The 17,367-nt window shown below is 37.7% G+C and overlaps 1 protein-coding gene across 7 annotated transcripts in view; it reads left to right on the top strand.

Annotated features, from left to right (window-relative positions):
* The window catches only part of SMAD1 (SMAD family member 1), an 87,078-nt gene that overhangs the window by 46,806 nt on the left and 22,905 nt on the right, over positions 1-17,367 (top strand). The gene's annotated exons all lie outside the window — the stretch shown is intronic.

Below are 17,367 nucleotides of genomic sequence, written 5' to 3'. Positions count from 1 at the left end.
CCCCTCTTTCAAAGGAGATTCTTGTAATTCAAATTAACCAGTAGGAGCAGCCCTTAAAGGGAAGCCGCAAACTTCTCTCAAGTTGCCAAGTAGGAGTAACCTCATCCGTTGCCGAGGAAAAGGGTCCCCAGAAGCGTCAGTGCTCCCATATTTCTGTTTTCCATAAAATGGAATAGACTGAAACGTGGAAAGAAATATTAAGAGGAAGGCATTCCTCACTCTCTCTCCCTTCCTATTTCTGACCTGAGTCAAGCAGAGTTTGCAAATCCTACTTCTTTCAGCTGGGTAATCAACCTCTCACCCAAGAAATAAGAATTGCACATAGGGGGACTTCCCTGGTGGCTCAGTGGTTAAGAATCTGTCTGCCAATTCAGGGGACACGGGTTCCAGCCCTGGCCCAGGAAGATCCCACATGCCGCGGAGCAACTAAGCCTGTGCGCCACAACTACTGAGCCTGCGCTCTAGAGCCTGCGAGCCACAACTACTGAACCCACGTGCTGCAACTACTGAAGCCCACACACTCTAGGGCCCGCGCACTGCCACTACTGAACCCGTGCGCCACAACTACTGAAGCCCGCGCACTCGAGGGCCCACGTGCCGCAAGTACTGGAGCCCACGCGCCTAGAGCCCGTGCTCCACAACAAAGAGTAGCCCCTGCTCGCCGCAACTAGAGAAATCCCGTGCACAGCAACAAAGACCCAACACAGACAAAAAAAAAAAAAAAAAGAATTGCACATAGGTTTACTTACACTAGATAATTGGTCTGGATGTTTATTCTTTCCTTTTCCCCCAGTAGAAAACATACCTTAATATTGAAATATTGCTGAAATGAAAGGAACAAGGACTGGGGATGGGGAGTGGGGAAGACAGCTGGGAGGGAAGTGCATTTTCCTTCAGGATTCCACACAGGCGAGGTGCCTGGGCCTTGTTGTTTTAGAGCAGTTTGTGTATATAGGCCTAACCCTGCCTAGCTAGCTCCCCCCACCCCATCTCTTCTCTTCCACATTAATACTTCTTTCTAGGACTAGCAGCTGTTCCACACCCCAGACCCATATCATTCCTCTCCTTAATTTAATCAGTTATTGTTTATAGTTTCGATGACCGTAAAACTTATTGTCTAAACCAGAACACTTTTGAGAGTGACAGGGTCACCTATTAATAATTCCATCAGACAACAGGTACAGACTGGGATTGTCCCAGGCAAGCCAGAATATACAGATACTCTACTTATAATCTTAAAACTACACAAATCAGTTTTGATAATGATTCATCTCTTAGCATCATCAAGGAGTTAGAAGTGTCTCATAACTGAACTTACTCAACCGGACTGGAGTTTTCTCCTTTCAATTGAGCGGACCTTTAATTTGTCCAGAAACACTTCTAGACTTTATTCCACTCACCCATCCCTTAAACAAACTATATCAGACATAATTTAACATTCTTGGAAGTTAGTAATCGAGACAGCAGAACCTCAGTGGTTGAGAGTGCTCATTGCCTTTGTTTGAATCTCAACTCTCGCCCCTTTCTCTGTGACCTTAGGTAAGTCATCCCTCTAGAACTCTTATTTGCAAAGTGTGATAATGTGCTCGGTATGGTTCCAGGCTTAAAGTAAATATTAGTGGTGGTAATCTGAATTTTGTAGATTCTGGTGATCACCTGAAAACCAATTTGATGAACATCTCCTTGCTTCTACGAACATGCTCTTAGTTCTAGAGTCTAGCTTTATATCTTATCTGCCTCCCTCCTTGCTGTGACCAGTCACTTTTTGCTGTAATTTTCTGAGAAATTAGTAACTTATTAGAATTGTGACGCTGAGGAAATAGGAAATCCACACATTCAAACCACCCCAGCACAGTGTCCCACACCAGCTACTCAAAGCCATAGGTAACATGGCAAGCACATCTTCCTGGAGGATCAGTTTTACTGGATTGTAAATTATTTAAGATATCACTTTTATATTTGATAAATAATGAAGAGCAGAGTGTAAAATGTATATGAGTTGGTGAAGATAAATCAACATGTCGATGTAATTTCACTTCCAGTGGTGCTGCTGGGACCCCGGGTGAATTCACTCTCCTCTGTCACTGATGCTTACCTTGGTGGAGAATGTTGAGAAATACTGGGAAAATGTCTTTCAGAAACATTCTACGGGTAATTTGAGAGGGTTTGAAGCACTGGTTGCTGCTATTGTTAGAGGGTTAAGTTGAACTTCAGGTAAATTTGACAGAAATGTCTTCTTCCAAGAGTGTATAGGAGGATATCCATTTATTTTTTTACGTTGCAGTTCTGCTTATTAACTTTGAACAGCCTGTAGGAGACATATGTCTTAAAGATTATCACCCCCTTCAGCATGAGACTTCCTTGCAGCTCTTTCCTTTTGGTATCTTCAGTTGGTTTTCCCTGTAGGATCTGGTGTATCTGTGATAGCAAACTGGAATTCCTTTCCTGAATGGGGATTCTGAATTGGGAGATATACATCTTATATATAGCCCCAGAAGAAGAGGTGGTAGGATAAAACTGTTTTAACTGGGAATGTAGTACTGTTGAGAGCTCAGAATAATGGTTTGCAAACCTTGAAGATGGGATTGGGAAAGGAATAGATAATAGAAAATTTTAGCCGTTTTTTTAGATTAGCAAAAGACGATTTTAAATTGCCTCTTCACATTCATTTTTTGAACAGCTCTATTGAGGATTAATTGGCTTAGAATATACTGCACATGTTTAAAATGTACAATGTGATTAGTTTTGACATACATGTGAAAGAATCACCACAATCAAGATAATGACCATACTCATCACCCCACAAAAGTGTACTCCTGTACCTTTTCAGTCTCTCCCCCAGCCCCGACTGTCATCCCCAGGCCACTACTGACCTGCTTTCTGTCACCATACATTGGTTTGCATCTTCTAGATTTTATTTGCATGGGATCATACAGCGTACACTCTTTTTCTGTCTGCCTCCTCTCAGCATATTATTTTGAGACCGATCCATGTTGCTGTGTGAATCAATGTTCCATTCTTTTTTATTACTGAGTAGTATTCCATTGTATGGATGTACCATATTTGTTTATTCATTCATGTGTTGATGGACATTTGGTTTGTTTCCAGTTTTTGGCTATCACAAATAAAATATACACGCCTTTGTAAATACATGTTTTCATTTCTCTTGGGTAAATACCTAGAAGTAGAGTGGCTGGGTCATATGGTAAGTGCATGTTCAACTTTACAAGAAACTGCCAAAATATTGTCCAAAGCGGTTGTGCCATTTTACATTCCAGCCAACAATGTGGGAGAAAATCCCTGTTGCCATTACTTGATATGGTTAAGCCTTTTAATTAAAAAATTTTATTGTGGTAAAATATACATAATGTAATACTTATCATTTTAACCATTTATAAGTGTACAATTCCGTGGCATTAAATACATTCACAGTGTTGTGCAACCATTATCACTATTCATATCCAAAACTTTCTCATCATCCCCAACAAAAACTTGGTTCTCATTAAACAATAACTGCGTCTTTTCCCTTTCCCCCAGCCCCTGGTAACCTCTATTCTACTTTTTGTCCGTGAATTTTTCTATTCTAAGTCCCTCATATAAGTAGGATATTTTTCCTTCTGTGTTTGATTTACTTCACTAAGCATAATACTTTTAAGAATTTCTTTGATGAAGAGTGTGTTCATATCTTTTACCTAATTTTTAATTGGATTATTTGGATTTTTATTAATGAGTTTTGAGAGTTCATTATATATCCAGGACACAAGTACTTTAACAGATACGTGATTGCAAATATTTCCTTTGAGTCTATGGCTTCAATGTGTTAAGTGTAAGACAGTACTTCAAAATAAATATCCTTAAACAAGCATTAGTGGGGAAAAAATCAGAAATTCAGAAACTAAATACAGAAATGGATAAAAATTGGAAGAAAATCAAAGAGAATTGATGGAATTCAGTAAATAAATTTAAAAGAAAAACATTTCATAAATACAGAATAAATTTCAATGTGCCAAAGAACAGTGGATTTGTATTAAAATGTAGTAAGGTTCATTGAAGAATGGCAGGAAAAAAACTAAAGGAGTGAATAAGAAATTTAAAATGAGATAAAAAGTGTCTAAGAGAAAGTGATTGGAAAGGACAAAAAAGAAGATCCAAAATATATATAACTGGAGCTCCAAAGTCCCCAGAGCCAGTAGAACAGGGCTAATACTTAAAACTTTCCAGAAGTTAGTGAAGACCTAAATCTACATATTGAAAGAACTCACTTACACTTGGGAAATTTCACCTAAAATGATCAACTTTGAGACATATCCTAGTAAAACTATTAGACTTTAAAGACAAAGGAAAGTCCTCAGGGCTTCCAGGTAAAAAGAGCACATTACTTGTAAAGGCAAGAAAGTAAAGCTAAAATCAAACTTCTCAAAAGCATCATCTAGAAATAGGCAACAGTGAAAAAGCATTTCAAGAAACAAGGAAATCAGGGACAAGCCAAGCTCTCCTTCAAGCATCAGGGCTATAGAAAGTTTTAAATGTGCAAGAAGTCAGAGGATACTGTAACAATGAGCTAGCTCTTCCTGAGGCATCTGCCGGGGTCATTTTATTCAACTAAGATATGACTGGAGAAAGTTTGGCAAAAGGACAGGTGGTGAGCATTTAATATATTCAGTCATAGAGATAAGGCTAAAATAAGTGTAGTGATATGGATGAAAGAATAGTATATAAACTCTAGATATTCTGACAAAGTAGAAAGAGTACAACTATAAAAATGGAACAGAAGAATAGGGAAAGGGGGAAAGTAAAATAAGATCATTGACTGTATAGGTGATAGATGAGAATTAAAAGATACCATTTAAAACTGACCAACTAGACAGTATGAGGTTGAGTAAGGAAAAAAATAGAGATGGAAGACCTTAAAAGATACAAATAGAAAAATAACCATAGCACAGCAATATAAAACTATCTTTAGAGTTTCCTTTAAAAAAAAATCAAAGACAAATAATTACATCACATAGAGAAATATAGTAAATATAATATTACAATAACTCTAATAAAAAATAACATGACAGAGTTGAGACCAAACATCAGTCATATCAATAAATGTAAATGGGCAGGAATTCCCTGTGGTCCAGTGGTTTGGACTCCACGCTCTCACTGCCAAGGGCCTGGGTTCAATCCCTGGTCGGGGAACTAAGATCCCACAGGCCATGTGGCATGGCCAATATATATATATATATATATATATATGGGTTTAATCACCTATTAAAATTAAAAGGTTTTCAAGTTGGTTCATAAAGCAAAACTTTATGCTGTATTCAGAAGACCCATCCGCGCCCCCCCCCCAAGTGATTAAAAAGCTAAAAATCAAGGAATTGGCAAAGGTATATCAGGCAGTTGTAAACAATAGGAAATGGGGGATTGTGATTCTGATATCACACAAAATAGAATTCAGAAGACTAAAAAGCACTGACACAGAGAACACTTTAAAATGAACATATATGCACCAAACATCACAGCAACCTCCTATATAAAGCAGGATATGGCAGGGAAAACGAATAGAAACACACCAATAATGGGAACTTTAATACACCAGTCTAAATACAAGACAGGTCATGTGGGAAAAAACGTAAGTAATCATAGCAGCCAGAGGTTAGGTAACTGCCCACAGGCCAAGTCAAATCTGTTACTTGTTTTTGTAAATAAAGCTTTTTAACACACAGACACATCCACTTGTTTACATATTGTCTATGGCTTTCTTACTACAACAGCAGAGTTGAATAGTTGTGACAGAGGCCCTGTAGTACACAAAACCTCAAATGTTTACTCTCTGATCCTTTACAAAAGAAGTTCACTGACCCCCCCCCCCCCCAATGCTGGAGACCTAAGCAACATTATTAATTAGGTAGTTTTTATGGAAACCTATTAAACACTGCATCCTAATAATAGAAAATATACCTTCTTCTCAAGTGTGCAAGGAACACTCACAAAAATGTATAATATTGTAGATCACAAAGAAAATATCAAGTTCCATAAGTTAGAAATACTGCAATCAGCATTCTTATCACAATGCCATAAACCTAGAAATTTGAAGCAAATAAGCTCTTCTCTCTGGGAATTTTAAAACTTTTTCTATTAAATGACCTATTGGCAAATGAGAAAATATAAAGATAAATTATATAATTTCTGGAAAATAATGATCAAACAACTACATATTAGAATCTGTGGGATGCATTTAAACCAGTGATCAGAGAAAAATTCATAGCGTTGAACACCTATATCAGTAAAAATGAAAGAATAAAAATAAAATTTAAATTCCCAATCAAAAGGCTAGGAAAAGAACACTGAAGTAAGCCAAATAAAAACCAAAGTATGAAGAAAAAGATAATAAAGATAAAAAGCAAAAAATAATGAAATAGTAAAAATAAAAACACAGATCAAGTCAACAAATCCAAATCCTGGTTTGAAAAAATAACAACCCAAGGGTCAATTTAATAAAGGAAGAAAAAGGTGTTGCAAGAAGGAAGCACAAATATAAAATAAGAAATAAGAGGGAAATAGATATTGATAAAGAGAATACAAAATTTTACTGTAAGGTTACTTAGCATACCTTTATGCAAGTAAATTTAAAAACCTAGATGAAATGGATAATTTTCTAGAAGAAAGTATAATTTACCAAAATTATCCTTAATAGACATAGAAAGCCTACATTTACTTACAGAGGACAAATAGAGAAAGTTTTAAGGAACTACTCCACAGGAAAGCACCAATCCCAGACAGTTTAAGAGAGGGAGTCTACCAAACATTTAGAGTCTGTTTAGAAACATAAACTGTTTCTGAGCACACAAACATTTATGAAGCAAGTGTCACAGTGACATGACAACCTGCTAATGATAGCACACAAAGAAACTTACAGATCAATATAGTTTATGAATATTAATATAAAGATCTGAAATAAAATATTAGTTATAAGACTCTAATGCCCCACATTAGGAAAATAATACATCATCACCAAGCAGGTCTTATGCCTGAATGCAGGGATAATTCACCATATTAATAAGTATAAGAAGAAAAATCATAATATCTTTAGAAATGCTGAACAATCTTCTGACAAAAATTCAACACCTATTCCTAGTAAAAGCACTCAACTATAGGAATGGATGGATACTTCCTTAATATAATTTATATATGTCAGTCCTAAAGTCAGCATCTTACTTAATGGGGAAACACTAGAGGCATTCTTACCAAGGTCAAGAATGAGTCATGGAAATTCACTATCTCCATTACTTTTTAATATTGTATTGGCACTACTAGCCAGTGCAATCAGACAAGAGAAAACAATTCAAAAGGAAAAAGTAAAACTAGTTGGAGACATGATCATTTGCTGGAGAACTAACTCTATAATGAGTCAATGATAAAAATAACTCAGACAACAAAAGAATTCAGCCAGGTAGTAATATATAAGATAACATGGAAATATCAATAACCATATATATAAATAATTACCAGATAGAAGATATAATGGAATAGAAAACTCCATTTAAAATAGCAACGGAAAAGATAAAATACTTAATTTTATAAGAAATGTTTAAAACCTAATGCTGTTATAGATTGAATTATGTCCCTCGCAAAATGTATCTGTTGAAGCCCTAATCATAAGTATAATACCTAAGAATGTGACTGTGTTTGGAAGTAGGGTCTTTAGAAAGTTAAAATGAGGCCATTGAGCTGGACCCTAAACTGACTGGTGTCCTTATAAGAAGAGGCGATTAGGACATACAGAGAAACACCAGGGAAGTAAGCTACGGGAGAACGCAGCAAGAAAGTGGCCATCTGCAAACCAAGAAGAGAGGCCTCAGGAGAAACCAGCCTGCCAACACCTTGGTCTCAGACTTCTAGCCACCAGAACTTTGAGTAAATAAATTTCTGTTGTTTAAGTCCCCCAGTCTGTGGTACTTTGTTATGGGCAGGCCTGGCAAATTAATACAGACAGTAGCTATGGGGCAGTCCTGAAAGATGCAAAAGTATAGTTGACAGACATTCCTAGTTCTTGAATAGAATATTTTAATATCATCAAGATATTCTTACTAAATTAATGTTTAAATATAAGGTGATCCCGGGCTTTCCTGGTGGCGCAGTGGTTGAGAATCTGCCTGCCAATGCAGGGGACACGGGTTCGAGCCCTGGTCTGGGAAGATCCCACATGCCGCGGAGCAACTAGGCCCGTGAGCCACAACTACTGAGCCTGCGCGTCTGGAGCCTGTGCTCCGCAACAAGAGAGGCCGCGACAGTGAGAGGCCCGCACACTGTGATGAAGAGTGGCCCCCACTTGCCGCAACTAGAGAAAGCCCTCGCACAGAAACGAAGACCCAACACAGCCAAAATAAATAAATAAATAAATAAAAAATAACTTAAAAAAAATATATATATAATGTGATCCCAATAAAAGTACCAATAATCTTTTTTTCTGGAGGTCGACAAGGTGATAACCAAAGTTCATATGGAAAAGTCAGCGTATGAGTACAACACTGAAAAGGAAGAACTGTGAGAGGGGACTAGCCCTACAGATATTAGCATGTGCTATAAAGTCTCTATAATTAAAACAGAGTGATACTGGGGCACAGACTAGAATGGAATGGGATGGAATGTCTAAAAATAGACCCTAACATACATGGACATTTATGAGAAAGGTGGTATCTCCAACCACTAGGACAGGGGTGGGCTTTTTTTTTTTTTGGCCTCGCCACTTGGCTTGGAGGATCTTAGTTCTCCCACCAGGGATCGAACCCGCGCCCCCTGCAATGGAAGCATGGAGTCTTAACCACTGGGCCGCCAGGGAATTCCCCAGAGTTGGGCTTTTTAATTAATGGTATTGGGGCAACTGGCTAACCATTTGGAAAAAGAGAAAGTTAGATCTCTTCCTCATACTGTAAATAAACTGAACTCCAAATGGATCAGAGATTTAAGTAAAATATGAAACTTTATATGCACTGGAAGAATGGATGAATTCCTCCTTACAGTCTGGGTGTAGAAGAAGGCTTTTTATCACTCAAAATCCATATGCAATAAAAGAAAACATTGATAAATTTGACTACCAAAAAATAAAAAATAAACTTGCACATAAGCAGAGCCAAAAGACAAATTGACAGATTGTGATAAGATATTTGTAACATAATATATCATGGGCTAATATATATATATAAATGAAAAATGGGGAGCTGGGAAGAAGATGGCGGAAGAGTAAGACGCGGAGATCACCTTCCTTCCCACAGATACATTAGAAATACATCTACACGTGGAACTGCTCCTACGGAACACCCACTGAACGCTGGCAGAAAACGTCAGACCTCCCAAAAGGCAAGAAACTCCCCACGTACTTGGCCGTGTGGATGAAAGGCTCTTGGTGCTCCAGCCAGGCATCAGGGCTGTGCCTCTGAGGTGTGAGAGCCAACTTCAGGACACTGGTCCACAAGAGACCTCCCAGCTCCACGTAATACCAAATGGCGAAAATCTCTCAGAGATCTCCATCTCAACATCAAGACCCAGCTTCACTCAACGACCAGCAAGCTACAGTGCTGGACACCCTATGCCAAACAACTAGGAAGACAGGAACACAGCCCCATCCATTAGCAGAGAGGCTGCCTAAAATCATAATAAGGCCACAGACACCCCAAAACACACCACCAGACGTGGACGTGCCCACCAGAAAGACAAGATCCAGCCTCATCCACCAGAACACAGGCACTAGTTCCCTCCACCAGGAAGCCTACACAACCCACTGAACCAACCTTAGCCACTGGAGACAGATACCAAAAACAACGGGAACTACGAACCTGCAGCCTGTGAAATGGAGACCCCAAACACAGTAAGATAAGCAAAATGAGACGACAGAAAAACACACAGCAGATGAAGGAGCAGGGTCAAAACACACCAGACCTAACAAATGAAGAGGAAATAGGTAGTCCACCTGAAAAAGAATTCAGAATAATGATAGTAAGGATGATCCAAAATCTTGGAAATAGAATAGACAAAATGCAAGAAACATTTAACAAGGACGTAGAAGAAATAAAGAGGAACCAAGCAACGATGAAAAGCACAATAAATGAAATTAAAAATACTCTAGACGGGATCAATAGCAGAATAACTGAGGCAGAAGAACGGATAAGTGACCTGGAAGATAAAATGGTGGAAATAACTACTGCAGAGCAGGATGAAGAAAAAAGAATGAAAAGAACTGAGGACAGTCTCAGAGACCTCTGGGACAACATTAAACGCACCAACATTCGAATTATAGGGGTCCCAGAAGAAGAAGAGAAAAAGAAAGGGACTGAGAAAATATTTGAAGAGATTATAGTTGAAAACTTCCCTAATATGGGAAAGGAAATAGTTAATCAAGTCCTGGAAGCACAGAGAGTCCCATACAGGATAAATCCAAGGAGAAACACGCCAAGACACATATTAATCAAACTGTCAAAAATTAAATATAAAGAAAACATATAAAAAGCAGCAAGGGAAAAACAACAAATAACACACAAGGGAATCCCCATAAGGTTAACAGCTGATCTTTCAGCAGAAACTCTGCAAGCCAGAAGGGAGTGGCAGGATATACTTAAAGTGATGAAGGAGAAAAACCTACAACCAAGATTACTCTACCCAGCAAGGATCTCATTCAGATTTGATGGAAAAATTAAAACCTTTACAGACAAGCAAAAGCTGAGAGAGTTCAGCACCACTAAACCAGCTTTACAACAAATGCTAAAGGAACTTCTCTAGGCAAGAAACACAAGAGAAGGAAAACACCTACAATAACAAACCCAAAACATTTAAGAAAATGGGAATAGGAACATACATATCGATAATTACCTTAAATGTAAATGGATTAAATGCTCCCACCAAAAGACACAGACTGGCTGAATGGATACAAAAACAAGACCCATATATATGCTGTCTACAAGAGACCCACTTCAGACCTAGAGACACATACAGACTGAAAGTGAGGGGATGGAAAAAGATATTCCATGCAAATGGAAATCAAAAGAAAGCTGGAGTAGCAATTCTCATATCAGACAAAATAGACTTTAAAATAAAGACTATTACAAGAGACAAAGAAGGACACTATATAATGATCAAGGGATCGATCCAAGAGGAAGGTATAACAATTGTAAATATTTATGCACCCAACATAGGAGCACCTCAATACATAAGGCAAATACTAACAGCCATAAAAGGGGAAATCGACAGCAACACAATCATAGTAGGGGACTTTAACACCCCACTTTCACCAATGGACAGATCATCCAAAATGAAAATAAATAAGGAAACACAAGCTTTAAATGATACATTAAACAAGATGGACTTAATTGATATTTATAGGACATTCCACCCCAAAACAACAGAATACACATTTTTCTCAAGTGCTCATGGAACATTCTCCAGGATAGATCATATCTTGGGTCACAAATCAAGCCTTGGTAAATTTAAGAAAATTGAAATCGTATCAAGTATCTTTTCCGACCACAACGCTATGAGACTAGATATCAATTACAGGAAAAGATCTGTAAAAAATACAAACACATGGAGGCTACACAATACACTACTTAATAACGAAGTGATCACTGAAGAAATCAAAGGGGAAATCAAAAAATACCTAGAAACAAATGACAATGGAGACACGACGACCCAAAACCTATGGGACGCAGCAAAAGCAGTGCTAAGAGGGAAGTTTATAGCAATACAAGCCTACCTCAAGAAACAGGAAACATCTCGAATAAACAACCTAACCTTGCACCTGAAGCAATTAGAGAAAGAAGAACAGAAAAACCCCAAAGCTAGCAGAAGGAAAGAAATCATAAAGATCAGGTCAGAAATAAATGAAAAAGAAATGAAGGAAACAATAGCAAAAATCAATGAAACTAAAAGCTGGTTCTTTGAGAAGATAAACAAAGTTGATAAACCATTAGCCAGACTCATCAAGAGAAAAAGGGAGAAGACTCAAATCAATAGAATTAGAAATGAAAAAGGAGAAGTAACCACTGACACCGCAGAAATACAAATGATCATGAGAGATTACTATAAGCAACTCTATGCCAATAAAATGGACAACCTGGAGGAAATGGACAGATTCTTAGAAATGCACAACCTGCCGAGACTGAACCAGGAAGAAATAGAAAATATGAACAGACCAATCACAAGCACTGAAATTGAAACTGTGATTAAAAATCTTCCAACAAACAAAAGCCCAGGACCAGATGGCTTCACAGGCGAATTCTATCAAACATTTAGAGAAGAGCTAACACCTATCCTTCTCAAACTCTTCCAAAATATTGCAGAGGGAGGAACACTCCCCAACTCATTCTACGAGGCCACCATCACCCTGATACCAAAACCAGACAAAGATGTCACAAAGAAAGAAAACTACAGGCCAATATCACTGATGAACATAGATGCAAAAATCCTCAACAAAATGCAAGCAAACAGAATCCAACAGCACATTAAAAGGATCATACACCATGATCAAGTGGGGTTTATTCCAGGAATGCAAGGATTCTTCAACATATGCAAATCAATCAACGTGATACACCATATTAACAAATTGAAGGAGGAAAACCATATGATCATCTCAATAGATGCAGAGAAAGCTTTCGACAAAATTCAACACCCATTTATGATAAAAGCCCTGCAGAAAGTAGGCATAGAGGGAACTTTCCTCAACATAATAAAGGCCATATATGACAAACCCACAGCCAACATTGTCCTCAGTGGTGAAAAACTGAAACCATTTCCACTAAGATCAGGAACAAGACAAGGTTGCCCACTCTTACCACTATTATTCAACATAGTTTTGGAAGTGTTAGCCACAGCAATCAGAGAAGAAAAAGAAATAAAAGGAATCCAAATCGGAAAAGAAGAAGTAAAGCTGTCACTGTTTGCAGATGACATGATACTATACATAGAGAATCCTAAAGATGCTACCAGAAAACTACTAGAGCTAATCAATGAATTTGGTAAAGTAGCAGGATACAAAATTAATGCACAGAAATCTCTTGCATTCCTATACACTAATGATGAAAAATCTGAAAGTGAAATTAAGAAAACACTCCCGTTTACCATTGCAACAAAAAGAATAAAATATCTAGGAATAAACCTACCTAAGGAGACAAAAGACCTGTATGCAGAAAATTATAAGACACTGATGAAAGAAATTAAAGATGATACAAATAGATGGAGAGATATACCATGTTCTTGGATTGGAAGAATCAACATTGTGAAAATGACTCTACTACCCAAAGCAATCTACAGATTCAATGCAATCCCTATCAAACTACCACTGGCATTTTTCACAGAACTAGAACAAAAAATTTCACAATTTGTATGGAAACACAAAAGACCCCGAATAGCCAAAGCAATCTTGAGAACGAAAAATGGAGCTGGAGGAATCAGGCTCCCTGACTTCAGACTATATTACAAAGCTACAGTAATCAAGACAGTTTGGTACTGGCACAAAAACAGAAATATAGATCAATGGAACAGGATAGAAAGCCCAGAGATAAGCCCACGCACATATGGTCACCTTATCTTTGATAAAGGAGGCAAGCATATACAGTGGAGAAAAGACAGCCTCTTCAATAAGTGGTGCTGGGAAAATTGGACAGGTACATGTAAAAGTATGAAATTAGAACACTCCCTGACACCATACACAAAAATAAACTCAAAATGGATTAAAGACCTAAGTGTAAGGCCAGACACTATCAAACTCTTAGAGGAAAACATAGGCAGAACACTCTATGACATAAATCACAGCAAGATCCTTTTTGACCCAGCTCCTAGAGAAATGGAAATAAAAACACAAATAAACAAATGGGACCTAATGAAACTTAAAAGCTTTTGCACAGCAAAGGAAACCATAAACAAGACCAAAAGACAACCCTCAGAATGGGAGAAAATATTTGCAAATGAAGCAACTGACAAAGGATTAATCTCCAAGATTTACAAGCAGCTCATGCAGCTCAATAACAAAAAAACAAACAACCCAATCCAAAAATTTTAGGAGAAGACCTAAATAGGCATTTCTCCAAAGAAGATATACAGATTGCCAACAGACACATGAAAGAATGCTCAACATCATTAATCATTAGAGAAATGCAAATCAAAACTACAATGAGATATCATCTCACACCGGTCAGATTGGCCATCATCAAAAAATCTAGAAACAATAAATGCTGGAGAGGGTGTGGAGGAAAGGGAACCCTCTTGCACTGTTGGTGGGAATGTAAATTGATACAGCCACTATGGAGAACAGTATGGAGGTTCCTTAAAAAACTACAAATAGAACTACCATACGACCCAGCAATCCCACTACTGGGCATATACCCTGAGAAAACCATAGTTCAAAAAGAGTCATGTACCAAAATGTTCATTGCAGCTCTATTTACAATAGCCAGGACATGGAAGCAACCTAAGTGTCCATCATCGGATGAATGGATAAAGAAGATGTGGCACATATATACAATGGAATATTACTCAGCCATAAAAAGAAATGAAATGGAGGTATTTGTAGTGAGGTGGATGGAGTTAGAGTCTGTCATACAGAGTGAAGTAAGTCAGAAAGAGAAAAACAAATACAGTATGCTAACACATATATATGGAATCTAAGGAAAAAAAAAAAAGGCCATGAAGAACCTAGTGGCAAGACGGGAATAAAGACACAGATCTACTAGAGAATGGACTTGAGGATATGGGGAGGGGGAAGGGTGAGATGTGACAGGGTGAGAGAGTGTCATGGACATATATATACACTACCAAATGTTCAATAGATAGCTAGTGGGAAGCAGCCGCATAGCACAGGGAGATCAGCTCGGTGCTTTGTGACCACCTAGAGGGGTGGGATGGGGAGGGTGGGAGGGAGAGAGATGCAAGAGGGAAGAGATATGGGAACATATGTAAATGTATAACTGATTCACTTTGTTATAAAGCAGAAACTAACACACCATTGTAAAGCAATTATACTTCAATAAAGATGTTTAAAAAAAAAGCTAAAAAAAAAAAAAAAATGGGAAGACCAAAAATGGGCAAAAGGCACAAGCAGACAATTCACCAAAAAAAGATAAAAATACGTCTTCTGAAATACATGAAAAGATGATCAACTTTCACCATAATACAAATGTTAATTAAAATTGCACCACAATACCTACCATTTTCCACCCATCAGGTTGTCAAAAAAATTTTTTAAAAACCTGTCAAAATAGTCTGTTCAGGAGGCTTTGAGGGAAAAGTCACTCTCATTTGTCGCTGGTAGCAATACAAAATGGTACAACCCCTATGTAGGGATACTTGACAATAACAAAATTATACCTGCATTTACCCTTTCACCCAGTATTTCCACTTCTAGCAATTTACCCTGAAGATACACCTTTAACAATACTGCAATATATGCCTGGAGTTATTCATTGCAATATGGTATGTAATGGTAGAATATTGTAAACTACCTAAATGCCCAGACATTGGAGATTGGTTGAATAAACTATGGTACTATTAGCTGTAAAACAAATAAGGTCAATCTCTATAAACTAATATGAAGTTAATTCTAAGATATAGTTGAAAAAGCTAAGTGCAAAGGCTGTATAGTAGGCTGCCTTTCTTTTTAGTAATAAAGATGAAATAAGAAAACAAACATTTATCTGCTTAATTTCTTCAAAAAGAAACACAGAAAGGCTAAAACAGAAAAAAAAATGAAATTGATTATCCTCTGAGGAGGTTAGATGGGCGGACTGATAAATAAATTGTAATATATACATATGATGAGATGCTACACACATTGGATGAATCAATCATACAGACATAATGTTGAACTTAAGAAGCCAGACACAAGAGTATATACGATTTCATTTATACGAAGATTTCTGCATTTTATTATAGGTGTGTGATACCTCAATACCTTTTTTAAGTTCATTAAAATATACCTGTACCTGTATCAGCAGCAGCAAAATCATCTCATCTTAATAATCAGAGGTGAGAAAAAGGTATCGATCTCGTCAAGTTCATCTATAGAGTGCTGCTTTGTTGTAGTTGGTGGCTGACATCCCAGGTCATGTACAAAAGCTGATTGATCTCACCTGTGGTGTACACTAAGGGCAGCCCGGTGCTTTAGAGCCAGACCACTGCACACCACGCAACAGTTACACAGGAACACGTGTGCGTAGTATCAGCCGGAGGTACAGAAATACATTGCCTTCTGCTGCCGCTGTCACCTGCAAGCAGTGGGAAGAAGTAAATTCCCAGTTCTAAAACTCTGTTAGGCAATAAGAGTCACTAAAACAGGGGCTCCAGTAAAGGGGTGTGGGTGGGAGGGAGAAGAGAGATGGAGAATTGTTTTAAGTTGCTGTCTGGTGCTGTAGTTGGCAGGAGGGGTTTAGAAGCCAATATTATCCACCTTTTAAAGGAGGCTGTAGCTAGATGACCATAAAAGGCAAGCTGGGAAGCGGTAATTCAAGCTGCAACAGTTGAAAGAAAAAGAAAAGTGTTTGATTGCATAGGTAATTTAAAGATATTGCACTATTTCAGAGCATGTGTTTATTTTGGAATATAGATTTCTCTTGGTGTTGGGGGAGCCTTTGTGACTGTTGGGAACTTTGTCGACAACAAAGCAAAGTGGTTTACATTTCAAATGACTACTGAAAGGTAGGAGGAATTAGGCCTTCTTTTCCCTTCCCCCCACTTTTTTCCTTCTTGGGTTTTTTTGGGGGGGGGCATTGGGTTTTTGGAGTGTAATTGATTTACAATGTTAGGTTAGTTTCAGGCATACAACAAAGGAATTCTGATATATATATGTATTTATTCTTTTTCCACTATAGGTAGGAATCATGCTTTTGATGTCTTGATTTGGACAGATTCCATCACTGTGTGAAAAAGGAAATACATTTATTATACTAAAAAGATTTGTTTCTAAGGGATCAAATAGTAGGGGAATCAGCAAATCGTATTGCTACAGGATTATGGAGAAATTTACGATATAGCACATGAGAACTTTTAATACCTTCAAAAACTTTTTTTTTTTCTTAAACAATTTTCAGCTCATAAATTAGTGATAATCCAAGCATTAAGAGTACTTTTTCCTGTAGAAATGGTATCAGTCATGGATAGATTCCCTGGAAAGCCCTCAAAAATCTACTTAATTCCTAATACCACTAAATATGGTTTCTTTGGGAAAATGTATTCTGAGGCCTAACTCCCAACAACAATAACAGATTTTAAATCTCCTCCTCTCTCCTCCCATGTAGTTTACCAGATGGCTTGTTTTTCTCCTTCCAGCCAAGGCCACAAGAGCAGTAGGGATTCCAAGGACCTTTATTATGGGGAGGAGCCATCTGGTGACCCTGG

Source organism: Eubalaena glacialis, chromosome 5 (assembly GCF_028564815.1).
Source record: "Eubalaena glacialis isolate mEubGla1 chromosome 5, mEubGla1.1.hap2.+ XY, whole genome shotgun sequence".
NCBI classification, from domain to species: Eukaryota; Metazoa; Chordata; class Mammalia; order Artiodactyla; family Balaenidae; genus Eubalaena; species Eubalaena glacialis.
This window is presented reverse-complemented; position numbering and strand designations above follow the sequence as displayed.